The sequence below is a fragment of the Seriola aureovittata genome, chromosome 15, assembly GCF_021018895.1.
Source record: "Seriola aureovittata isolate HTS-2021-v1 ecotype China chromosome 15, ASM2101889v1, whole genome shotgun sequence".
Lineage (NCBI taxonomy): Eukaryota > Metazoa > Chordata > Actinopteri > Carangiformes > Carangidae > Seriola > Seriola aureovittata.
In genome coordinates, this window is record NC_079378.1 from 6,023,504 (window position 1) to 6,038,357 (window position 14,854).

Below are 14,854 nucleotides of genomic sequence, written 5' to 3' on the forward strand. Positions count from 1 at the left end.
ACTTTTTATGCCTCTCTATACTATGCAGTTTTTAGCACTTTTTATGCCTCACTATACTATGACTTTTTTATGACTTTTTATGCCTTACTATACTATGACTTTTTTATGACTTTTTATGCCTTAGTATACTATGCAGTTTTTAGCACTTTTTATGCCTTACTATACTATGACTTTTTATGCCTTAGTATACTATGACTTTTTATGACTTTTTATGCCTAACTATACTATGATTTTTATGCCTTAGTATACTATGCAGTTTTTAGCACTTTTTATGCCTTACTATACTATGGCATTTTTATGACTTTTTTATGACTTTTTATGCCTTAGTATACTATGACTTTTTTATGACTTTTTATGCCTTACTATACTATGACTTTTTGATGACTTTTTTATGTCTTACTATACTATGACTTTTTTTAATGACTTTTTATGCCTAACTATACTATAACTTTTTATGCCTTAGTATACTATGCAGTTTTTAGCACTTTTTATGCCTCACTATACTATGACTTTTTATGCCTTACTATACTATGACTTTTTTATGACTTTTTATGCCTTACTATACTATGACTTTTTTATGACTTTTTATGCCTTAGTATACTATGCAGTTTTTAGCACTTTTTATGCCTTACTATACTATGACTTTTTATGCCTTAGTATACTATGACTTTTTATGCCTTACTATACTATGACTTTTTATGACTTTTTATGCCTAACTATACTATGACTTTTTATGCCTTAGTATACTATGCAGTTTTTAGCACTTTTTATGCCTTACTATACTATGACTTTTTATGCCTTAGTATACTATGACTTTTTTATGACTTTTTATGCCTTACTATACTATGACTTTTCAATGACTTTTTATGCCTTACTATACTATGACATTTTTATGACTTTTTATGCCTTACAATACTATGACTTTTTATGCCTTAGTATACTATGCAGTTTTTAGCACTTTTTATGCCTCACTATACTATGACATTTTTATGACTTTTTATGCCTTACTATACTATGACTTTTTTATGACTTTTTATGCCTTACTATACTATGACTTTTTTATGACTTTTTATGCCTTAGTATACTATGCAGTTTTTAGCACTTTTTATGCCTTACTATACTATGACATTTTATGCCTTAGTATACTATGACTTTTTATGACTTTTTATGCCTAACTATACTATGACTTTTTATGCCTTAGTATACTATGCAGTTTTTAGCACTTTTTATGCCTTACTATACTATGACTTTTTATGCCTTAGTATACTATGACTTTTTTATGACTTTTTATGCCTTACTATACTATGACTTTTTGATGACTTTTTATGTCTTACTATACTATGACTTTTTTTAATGACTTTTTATGCCTAACTATACTATAACTTTTTATGCCTTAGTATACTATGCAGTTTTTAGCACTTTTTATGCCTCACTATACTATGACTTTTTATGCCTTAGTATACTATGCAGTTTTTAGCACTTTTTATGCCTCACTATACTATGACTTTTTATGCCTTAGTATACTATGACTTTTTTATGACTTTTTATGCCTTACTATACTATGACTTTTTGATGACTTTTTATGCCTTACTATACTATGACTTTTTATGTCTCAGTATACTATGTGGTTTTTATGACTTTTTATGCCTAACTATACTATGACTTTTTATGCCTTAGTATACTATGCAGTTTTTAGCACTTTTTATGCCTTACTATACTATGACATTTTTATAACTTTTTATGCCTTACTATACTATGACTTTTTATGTCTCAGTATACTATGTGGTTTTTATGACTTTTTATGCTTACTATACTATGACTTTTTATGTCTCAGTATACTATGTGGTTTTTATGACTTTTTATGCCTAACTATACTATGACTTTTTTATGACTTTTTATGTCTTACAATACTAAAACTTTTTTTTATGACTTTTTATGCCTTAGTATACTATGCAGTTTTTAGCACTTTTTATGCCTTACTATACTATGACTTTTTTATGAGTTTTTACGCCTTACTATACTATGACTTTTTTTAATGAATTTTTACGCCTTACTATACTATGTAGTTTTTAGCACTTTTTATGCCTTACTATACTATGCAGTTTTTAGCACTTTTTATGCCTTACTATACTATGACTTTTTTTATGACTTTTTATGCCTTAGTATACTATGACTTTTTTATGACTTTTTATGCCTTACTATACTATGACTTTTTGATGACTTTTTATGCCTTACTATACTATGACATTTTTATGACTTTTTATGCCTTACAATACTATGACTTTTTATGCCTTAGTATACTATGCAGTTTTTAGCACTTTTTATGCCTTACTATACTATGACTTTTTTATGAGTTTTTACGCCTTACTATACTATGACTTTTTTTTATGAATTTTTACGCCTTACTATACTATGTAGTTTTTAGCACTTTTTATGCCTTACTATACTATGCAGTTTTTAGCACTTTTTATGCCTTACTATACTATGACTTTTTATGCCTTAGTATACTATGACTTTTTATGACTTTTTATGCCTAACTATACTATGACTTTTTATGCCTTAGTATACTATGCAGTTTTTAGCACTTTTTATGCCTTACTATACTATGACTTTTTATGCCTTAGTATACTATGACTTTTTTATGACTTTTTATGCCTTACTATACTATGACTTTTTGATGACTTTTTATGTCTTACTATACTATGACTTTTTTTAATGACTTTTTATGCCTAACTATACTATAACTTTTTATGCCTTAGTATACTATGCAGTTTTTAGCACTTTTTATGCCTCACTATACTATGACTTTTTATGCCTTAGTATACTATGCAGTTTTTAGCACTTTTTATGCCTCACTATACTATGACTTTTTATGCCTTAGTATACTATGACTTTTTTATGACTTTTTATGCCTTACTATACTATGACTTTTGATGACTTTTTATGCCTTACTATACTATGACTTTTTATGTCTCAGTATACTATGTGGTTTTTATGACTTTTTATGCCTAACTATACTATGACTTTTTATGCCTTAGTATACTATGCAGTTTTTAGCACTTTTTATGCCTTACTATACTATGACATTTTTATAACTTTTTATGCCTTACTATACTATGACTTTTTATGTCTCAGTATACTATGTGGTTTTTATGACTTTTTATGCCTAACTATACTATGACTTTTTATGCCTTAGCATACTATGCAGTTTTTAGCACTTTTTATGCCTTACTATACTATGACTTTTTTATGACTTTTTATGTCTTACAATACTAAAACTTTTTTTTATGACTTTTTATGCCTTACTATACTATGCAGTTTTTAGCACTTTTTATGCCTTACTATACTATGACTTTTTTATGACTTTTTACGCCTTACTATACTATGGCATTTTTATGACTTTTTATGCCTTACAATACTATGACTTTTTATGCCTTAGTATACTATGCAGTTTTTAGCACTTTTTATGCCTTACTATACTATGAATTTTTTATGAGTTTTTACGCCTTACTATACTATGACTTTTTTTTATGAATTTTTACGCCTTACTATACTATGTAGTTTTTAGCACTTTTTATGCCTTACTATACTATGCAGTTTTTAGCACTTTTTATGCCTTACTATACTATGACTTTTTTTATGACTTTTTATGCCTTAGTATACTATGACTTTTTTATGACTTTTTATGCCTTACTATACTATGACTTTTCGATGACTTTTTATGCCTTACTATACTATGACATTTTTATGACTTTTTATGCCTTACAATACTATGACTTTTTATGCCTTAGTATACTATGCAGTTTTTAGCACTTTTTATGCCTTACTATACTATGACTTTTTTATGAGTTTTTACGCCTTACTGTACTATGACTTTTTTTTATGAATTTTTACGCCTTACTATACTATGTAGTTTTTAGCACTTTTTATGCCTTACTATACTATGCAGTTTTTAGCACTTTTTATGCCTTACTATACTATGACTTTTTTTATGACTTTTTATGCCTTAGTATACTATGACTTTTTTGTGACTTTTTATGCCTTACTATACTATGACTTTTCGATGACTTTTTATGCCTTACTATACTATGACATTTTTATGACTTTTTATGCCTTACAATACTATGACTTTTTATGCCTTAGTATACTATGCAGTTTTTAGCACTTTTTATGCCTCACTATACTATGACATTTTTATGACTTTTTATGCCTTACTATACTATGACTTTTTATGCCTTACTATACTATGACTTTTTTATGACTTTTTATGCCTTAGTATACTATGCAGTTTTTAGCACTTTTTATGCCTCACTATACTATGACTTTTTATGCCTTAGTATACTATGACTTTTTTATGACTTTTTATGCCTTACTATACTATGACTTTTGATGACTTTTTATGCCTTACAACACTATGACTTTTTATGTCTCAGTATACTATGTGGTTTTTATGACTTTTTATGCCTAACTATACTATGACTTTTTATGCCTTAGTATACTATGCAGTTTTTAGCACTTTTTATGCCTTACTATACTATGACTTTTTTATGACTTTTTACGCCTTACAATACTAAAACTTTTTTTATGACTTTTTATGCCTTACTATACTATGCAGTTTTTAGCACTTTTTATGCCTTACTATACTATGACTTTTTTATGACTTTTTACGCCTTACTATACTATGGCATTTTTATGACTTTTTATGCCTTAGTATACTATGACTTTTTTATGACATTTTATGCCTTACTATACTATGACATTTTTATGACTTTTTATGCCTTAGTATACTATGCAGTTTTTAGCACTTTTTATGCCTTACTATACTATGACTTTTTATGCCTTACTATACTATGACTTATTATGACTTTTTATGCCTAACTATACTATGACTTTTTATGCCTTAGTATACTATGCACTTTTTGGCACTTTTTATGCCTTACTATACTATGACATTTTTATGACTTTTTATGCCTTACTATACTATGACTTTTTATGCCGTAGTAATATACTATGACTTTTTTATGCCTTACTATACTATGACTTTTTTATGACTTTTTATGCCTTACTATACTATGACATTTTTATGACTTTTTATGCCTTACAATACTATGACTTTTTATGCCTTAGTATACTATGACATTTTTATGACTTTTTATGCCTTACAATACTATGAATTTTTATGCCTTAGTATACTATGACATTTTTATGACTTTTTATGCCTTACTATACTATGACTTTTTTTTATGACTTTTTATGCCTTAGTATACTATGCAGTTTTTAGCACTTTTTATGCCTTACTATACTATGACTTTTTTATGACTTTTTACGCCTTACAATACTAAAACTTTTTTTATGACTTTTTATGCCTTACTATACTATGCAGTTTTTAGCACTTTTTATGCCTTACTATACTATGACTTTTTTATGACTTTTTACGCCTTACTATACTATGGCATTTTTATGACTTTTTATGCCTTAGTATACTATGACTTTTTTATGACATTTTATGCCTTACTATACTATGACATTTTTATGACTTTTTATGCCTTAGTATACTATGCAGTTTTTAGCACTTTTTATGCCTTACTATACTATGACTTTTTATGCCTTAGTATACTATGACTTTTTATGCCTTACAATACTATGACTTTTTATGCCTTAGCATACTATGCAGTTTTTAGCACTTTTTATGCCTTACTATACTATGACTTTTTTATGACTTTTTATGTCTTACAATACTAAAACTTTTTTTTATGACTTTTTATGCCTTACTATACTATGCAGTTTTTAGCACTTTTTATGCCTTACTATACTATGACTTTTTTATGACTTTTTACGCCTTACTATACTATGGCATTTTTATGACTTTTTATGCCTTACAATACTATGACTTTTTTTATGCCTTAGTATACTATGCAGTTTTTAGCACTTTTTATGCCTTACTATACTATGAATTTTTTATGAGTTTTTACGCCTTACTATACTATGACTTTTTTTATGAATTTTTACGCCTTACTATATATACTATGACTTTTTTATGACTTTTTATGCCTTACTATACTATGCAGTTTTTAGCACTTTTTATGCCTTACTATACTATGACTTTTTTATGACTTTTTATGCCTTAGTATACTATGACTTTTTTATGACTTTTTATGCCTTACTATACTATGACTTTTCGATGACTTTTTATGCTTACTATACTATGACATTTTTATGACTTTTTATGCCTTACAATACTATGACTTTTTATGCCTTAGTATACTATGCAGTTTTTAGCACTTTTTATGCCTTACTATACTATGACTTTTTTATGAGTTTTTACGCCTTACTGTACTATGACTTTTTTTTATGAATTTTTACGCCTTACTATACTATGACTTTTGATGACTTTTTATGCCTTACTACACTATGACTTTTTATGTCTCAGTATACTATGTGGTTTTTATGACTTTTTATGCCTAACTATACTATGACTTTTTATGCCTTAGTATACTATGCAGTTTTTAGCACTTTTTATGCCTTACTATACTATGACTTTTTTATGACTTTTTATGCCTTACAATACTAAAACTTTTTTTTATGACTTTTTATGCCTTACTATACTATGCAGTTTTTAGCACTTTTTATGCCTTACTATACTATGACTTTTTTATGACTTTTTACGCCTTACTATACTATGGCATTTTTATGACTTTTTATGCCTTAGTATACTATGACTTTTTTATGACATTTTATGCCTTACTATACTATGACATTTTTATGACTTTTTATGCCTTAGTATACTATGCAGTTTTTAGCACTTTTTATGCCTTACTATACTATGACTTTTTATGCCTAGTATACTATGACTTTTTATGCCTTACAATACTATGACTTTTTATGCCTTAGCATACTATGCAGTTTTTAGCACTTTTTATGCCTTACTATACTATGACTTTTTTATGACTTTTTATGTCTTACAATACTAAAACTTTTTTTTATGACTTTTTATGCCTTACTATACTATGCAGTTTTTAGCACTTTTTATGCCTTACTATACTATGACTTTTTTATGACTTTTTAATGCCTTACTATACTATGGCATTTTTATGACTTTTTATGCCTTACAATACTATGACTTTTTATGCCTTAGTATACTATGCAGTTTTTAGCACTTTTTATGCCTTACTATACTATGAATTTTTTATGAGTTTTTACGCCTTACTATACTATGACTTTTTTTTATGAATTTTTACGCCTTACTATACTATGTAGTTTTTAGCACTTTTTATGCCTTACTATACTATGCAGTTTTTAGCACTTTTTATGCCTTACTATACTATGACTTTTTTATGACTTTTTATGCCTTAGTATACTATGACTTTTTTATGACTTTTTATGCTTACTATACTATGACTTTTCGATGACTTTTTATGCTTACTATACTATGACATTTTTATGACTTTTTATGCCTTACAATACTATGACTTTTTATGCCTTAGTATACTATGCAGTTTTTAGCACTTTTTATGCCTTACTATACTATGACTTTTTTATGACTTTTTACGCCTTACTATACTATGCAGTTTTTAGCACTTTTTACGCCTTACTATACTATGTAGTTTTTAGCACTTTTTATGCCTTACTATACTATGCAGTTTTTAGCACTTTTTATGCCTTACTATACTATGACTTTTTTTATGACTTTTTATGCCTTAGTATACTATGACTTTTTTGTGACTTTTTATGCCTTACTATACTATGACTTTTCGATGACTTTTTATGCCTTACTATACTATGACATTTTTATGACTTTTTATGCCTTACAATACTATGACTTTTTATGGCTTAGTATACTATGCAGTTTTTAGCACTTTTTATGCCTCACTATACTATGACATTTTTATGACTTTTTATGCCTTACTATACTATGACTTTTTATGCCTTACTATACTATGACTTTTTTATGACTTTTTATGCCTTAGTATACTATGCAGTTTTTAGCACTTTTTATGCCTCACTATACTATGACTTTTTATGCCTTAGTATACTATGACTTTTTTATGACTTTTTATGCCTTACTATACTATGACTTTTGATGACTTTTTATGCCTTACTACACTATGACTTTTTATGTCTCAGTATACTATGTGGTTTTTATGACTTTTTATGCCTAACTATACTATGACTTTTTATGCCTTAGTATACTATGCAGTTTTTAGCACTTTTTATGCCTTACTATACTATGACTTTTTTATGACTTTTTACGCCTTACAATACTAAAACTTTTTTTATGACTTTTTATGCCTTACTATACTATGCAGTTTTTAGCACTTTTTATGCCTTACTATACTATGACTTTTTTATGACTTTTTACGCCTTACTATACTATGGCATTTTTATGACTTTTTATGCCTTAGTATACTATGACTTTTTTATGACTTTTTATGCCTTACTATACTATGACTTATTATGACTTTTTTATGACTTTTTATGCCTTAGTATACTATGCAGTTTTTAGCACTTTTTATGCCTTACTATACTATGACTTTTTATGCCTTAGTATACTATGACTTTTTATGCCTTACAATACTATGACTTTTTATGCCTTAGTACACTATGCAGTTTTTAGCACTTTTTATGCCTCACTATACTATGACATTTTTATGACTTTTTATGCCTTACTATACTATGTCTTTTTTATGACTTTTTATGCCTTACTATACTATGACTTTTTTATGACTTTTTATGCCTTAGTATACTATGCAGTCTTTAGCACTTTTTATGCCTCACTATACTATGACTTTTTATGCCTTAGTATACTATGACTTTTTTATGACTTTTTATGCCTTACTATACTATGACTTTTGATGACTTTTTATGCCTTACTATACTATGACTTTTTATGTCTCAGTATACTATGTGGTTTTTATGACTTTTTATGCCTAACTATACTATGACTTTTTATGCCTTAGTATACTATGCAGTTTTTAGCACTTTTTATGCCTTACTATACTATGACTTTTTTATGACTTTTTATGCCTTACAATACTAAAGCTTTTTTTATGACTTTTTATGCCTTACTATACTATGCAGTTTTTAGCACTTTTTATGCCTTACTATACTATGACTTTTTTATGACTTTTTACGCCTTACTATACTATGGCATTTTTATGACTTTTTATGCCTTAGTATACTATGACTTTTTTATAACATTTTATGCCTTACTATACTATGACATTTTTATGACTTTTTATGCTTTAGTATACTATGCAGTTTTTAGCACTTTTTATGCCTTACTATACTATGACTTTTTATGCCTTAGTATACTATGACTTTTTATGCCTTACTATACTATGACTTATTATGACTTTTTATGCCTAACTATACTATGACTTTTTATGCCTTAGTATACTATGCACTTTTTGGCACTCTTTACGCCTTACTATACTATGACATTTTTATGACTGTTTATGCCTTACTATACTATGACTTTTTATGCCGTAGTAATATACTATGACTTTTTATGCCTTACTATACTATGACTTTTTATGACTTTTTATGCCTTACTATACTATGACATTTTTATGACTTTTTATGCCTTACAATACTATGACTTTTTATGCCTTAGTATACTATGACATTTTTATGACTTTTTATGCCTTACTATACTATGACTTTTTTATGACTTTTTATGCCTTAGTATACTATGCAGTTTTTAGCACTTTTTATGCCTTACTATACTATGACTTTTTATGCCGTAGTATACTATGACTTTTTATGCCTTAGTATACTATGCACTTTTTGGCACTTTTTATGCCTTACTATACTATAACTTTTTTTATGACTCTTTACGCCTTACTATACTATGACATTTTTATGCCTGACTATACTATGACTTTTTTTGATTACTTTTTATGCCTTACTATACTATGACTTTTTGATTACTTTTTATGCCTTACTATACTATGACATTTTGATGACTTTTTATGCCTTACAATACTATGACTTTTTATGCCATAGTATACTATGCACTTTTTAGCACTTTTTATGCCTTACTATACTATGACTTTTTTATGACTTTTTCTGTCTTACGATACTATAACCTTTTTTATGACTTTTTACGCCTTACTATATATACTATGACATTTTTATGACTTTTTATGCCTTACTATACTATGACTTTTTACACCTTACTATACTATGACATTTTTATGACTTTTTATGCCTTAGTATACTATGCACTTTTTAGCACTTTTTATGCCTTACTATACTATGACTTTTTTATGACTTTTTACGCCTTACTATACTATGACATTTTTATGACTTTTTATGCCTTAGTATACTATGACTTTTTTATGACATTTTATGCCTTACTATACTATGACTTTTTTTTATGACTTTTTATGCCTTACTATACTATGACTTTTTACGCCTTACTATACTATGACATTTTTATGACTTTTTATGCCTTAGTATACTATGACTTTTTTATGACATTTTATGCCTTACTATACTATGACTTTTTTTTATGACTTTCTATGCCTTACTATATATGACTTTTTATGCCTTACTATACTATGACTTTTTATGCCTTAGTATACTATGACTTTTTTATGACTTTTTATGCCTTACTATACTATGACTTTTTGATGACTTTTTATGCCTTACTATACTATGACTTTTTAATGACTTTTTATGGCTTAGTATACTATGACTTTTTATGACTTTTTATGCCTTACTATACTATGACTTTTTATGACTTTTTATGCCTAACTATACTATGACTTTTTTATTACTTTTTATGCCTTAGTATACTATGCAGTTTTTAGCACTTTTTATGCCTTACTATACTATGACTTTTTACGCCTTACTATACTATGACATTTTCATGACTTTTTATGCCTCACTATACTATGCAGTTTTTATCACTTTTTATGCCTTACTATACTATGACTTTTTATGCCTTAGTATACTATGCACTTTTTATGCCTTACTATACTATGACTTTTTTATGACTTTTTATGTTTTACAATACTATAATTTTTTTTATGACTTTTTACGCCTTACTATACTATGACATTTTTATGACTTTTTATGCCTTACTATACTATGACTTTTTATGCCTTACTATACTATGACTTTTTATGCCTTAGTATACTATGACTTTTTATGACTTTTTATGCCTTACTATACTATGACTTTTTATGACTTTTTATGCCTAACTATACTATGAATTTTTTATGACTTTTTATGCCTTAGTATACTATGCAGTTTTTAGCACTTTTTATGCCTTACTATACTATGACTTTTTATGCCTTACTATACCATGACATTTTTATGACTTTTTATGCCTTACTATACTATGAATTTTTTATGACTTTTTATGCCTTAGTATACTATGCAGTTTTTAGCACTTTTTATGCCTTACTATACTATGACTTTTTATGCCTTAGTATACTATGACTTTTTTATGACTTTTTATGCCTTACTATACTATGACTTTTTTATGACTTTTTATGCCTTACTATGCTATGACTTTTTATGCCTTAGTATATTATGACTTTTTGATTATTTTTTATGCCTTACTGTACTAGGACTTTTTATGTCTCAGTATACTATGTGGTTTTTATGACTTTTTATGCCTAACTATACTATGACTTTTTATGCCTTAGTATACTATGCAGTATTTAGCACTTTTTATGCCTTACTATACTATGACTTTTTTATGACTTTTTATGCCTTACTATACTATGACTTTTTTATGACTTTTTATGCCTTACTATACTATGACTTTATTTATGTCTTTTTATGCCTTACTATACTATGACTTTTTATGCCTTACTATACTATGACTTTTTTATATTTTTTTATGCCTTACTATACTATGACTTTTTATGACTTTTTATGCCTAACTATACTATTACTTTTTATGCCTTAGTATACTATGCAGTTTTTAGCACTTTTTATGCCTTACTATACTATGCAGTTTTTAGCACTTTTTATGCCTTACTATACTATGACTTTTTATGCCTTAGTATACTATGACTTTTTTATGACTTTTTATGCCTTAGTATACTATGACTTTTCTATGACTTTTTACGCCTTACTATACTATGACATTTTTATGACTTTTTATGCCTTAATATACTATGACTTTTTATGCCTTAATATACTTTGACTTTTTTATGACTTTTTATGCGTCACTATACTATGACTTATTATGACTTTTTATGACTTACTATACTATCACATTTTTATGACTTTTCATGCCTTAGTATACTATGCAGTTTTTAGCACTTTTTATGCCTTACTATACTATGACTTTTTACGCCTTACTATACTATGACATTTTCATGACTTTTTATGCCTCACTATACTATGCAGTTTTTATCACTTTTTATGCCTTACTATACTATGACTTTTTATGCCTTAGTATACTATGCACCTTTTAGCACTTTTTATGCCTTACTATACTATGACTTTTTTATGACTTTTTATGTCTTACGATACTATAATTTTTTTTATGACTTTTTACGCCTTACTATACTATGACATTTTTATGACTTTTTATGCCTTACTATACTATGACTTTTTATGCCTTACTATACTATGACTTTTTATGCCTTAGTATACTATGACTTTTTTATGACTTTTTATGCCTTACTATACTATGACATTTTTATGACTTTTTATGCCTTACTATACTATGACATTTTTATGACTTTTTGCGCCTTACTATACTATGACTTTTTATGACTTTTTTATGACTTTTTATGCCTTACTATACTATGACTTTTTATGCCTTAGTATACTATGACTTTTTTATGACTTTTTATGCCTTACTATACTATGACTTTTTGATGACTTTTTTATGCCTTACTATACTATGACTTTTTTATGACTTTTTATGCCTCACTATACTATGACTTTTTATGCCTTACTATACTATGACTTTTTATGCCTTACTATACTATGACTTTTTTATCACTTTTTATGCCTTATTATACTATGACTTTTTGATTATTTTTCATGCCTTACTGTACTATGACTTTTTATGTCTCAGTATACTATGTGGTTTTTATCACTTTTTATGCCTTATTATACTATGACTTTTTGATTATTTTTCATGCCTTACTGTACTATGACTTTTTATGTCTCAGTATACTATGTGGTTTTTATGACTTTTTATGCCTAACTATACTATGACTTTTTATGCCTTAGTATACTATGACTTTTTTATGACTTTTTATGCCTTACTATACTATGACTTTTTGATGACTTTTTATGCCTTACTATACTATGACTTTTTAATGACTTTTTATGGCTTAGTATACTATGACTTTTTATGACTTTTTATGCCTTACTATACTATGACTTTTTATGACTTTTTATGCCTAACTACACTATGACTTTTTTATTACTTTTTATGCCTTAGTATACTATGCAGTTTTTAGCACTTTTTATGCCTTACTATACTATGACTTTTTACGCCTTACTATACTATGACATTTTCATGACTTTTTATGCCTCACTATACTATGCAGTTTTTATCACTTTTTATGCCTTACTATACTATGACTTTTTATGGCTTAGTATACTATGCACTTTTTATGCCTTACTATACTATGACTTTTTTATGACTTTTTATGTCTTACAATACTATAATTTTTTTAATGACTTTTTACGCCTTACTATACTATGACATTTTTATGACTTTTTATGCCTTACTATACTATGACTTTTTATGCCTTACTATACTATGACTTTTTATGCCTTAGTATACTATGACTTTTTATGACTTTTTATGCCTTACTATACTATGACTTTTTATGACTTTTTATGCCTAACTATACTATGAATTTTTTATGACTTTTTATGCCTTAGTATACTATGCAGTTTTTAGCACTTTTTATGCCTTACTATACTATGACTTTTTATGCCTTACTATACTATGACTTTTTTATATTTTTTTATGCCTTACTATACTATGACTTTTTATGACTTTTTATGCCTAACTATACTATTACTTTTTATGCCTTAGTATACTATGCAGTTTTTAGCACTTTTTATGCCTTACTATACTATGCAGTTTTTAGCACTTTTTATGCCTTACTATACTATGACTTTTTATGCCTTAGTATACTATGACTTTTTTATGACTTTTTATGCCTTAGTATACTATGACTTTTCTATGACTTTTTACGCCTTACTATACTATGACATTTTTATGACTTTTTATGCCTTACTATACTATGACTTTTTATGCCTTAATATACTTTGACTTTTTTATGACTTTTTATGCCTCACTATACTATGACTTATTATGACTTTTTATGACTTACTATACTATCACATTTTTATGACTTTTCATGCCTTAGTATACTATGCAGTTTTTAGCACTTTTTATGCCTTACTATACTATGACTTTTTACGCCTTACTATACTATGACATTTTCATGACTTTTTATGCCTCACTATACTATGCAGTTTTTATCACTTTTTATGCCTTACTATACTATGACTTTTTATGCCTTAGTATACTATGCACTTTTTAGCACTTTTTATGCCTTACTATACTATGACTTTTTTATGACTTTTTTATGTCTTACGATACTATAATTTTTTTTATGACTTTTTATGCCTTAGTATACTATGCAGTTTTTAGCAGTTTTTATGCCTTACTATACTATGACTTTTTACGCCTTACTATACTATGACATTTTCATGACTTTTTATGCCTCACTATACTATGCAGTTTTTATCACTTTTTATGCCTTACTATACTATGACTTTTTATGCCTTAGTATACTATGCACTTTTTAGCACTTTTTATGCCTTACTATACTATGACTTTTTTATGACTTTTTAT